This window comes from Penaeus monodon, chromosome 25 (genome assembly GCF_015228065.2).
Source record: "Penaeus monodon isolate SGIC_2016 chromosome 25, NSTDA_Pmon_1, whole genome shotgun sequence".
Classification (NCBI taxonomy): domain Eukaryota; kingdom Metazoa; phylum Arthropoda; class Malacostraca; order Decapoda; family Penaeidae; genus Penaeus; species Penaeus monodon.
In genome coordinates, this window is record NC_051410.1 from 4,181,788 (window position 1) to 4,182,028 (window position 241).

The window sequence follows — 241 nt, forward strand, 5'->3', positions numbered from 1 at the left end:
TGTCTGACCTAATCTTCCCTTTGTGCTTCTCTCGTTTTGCTTATTTTCTCTTGTGTTTTTTTTTCTTTCTTTCTTTCTTTTTCTTTCTTTTTCTTATCTTTAAACTTTATTAACTTTCTGGTGCTATATTTTTTTCTGAGTTGCGATTCTTACATATATTTATTTTCGACATGATCAGTTAGTTGATCACGTTGAAATTATGTATAAAGATTGGTATGACTTTATATGGATCCTTTAATAT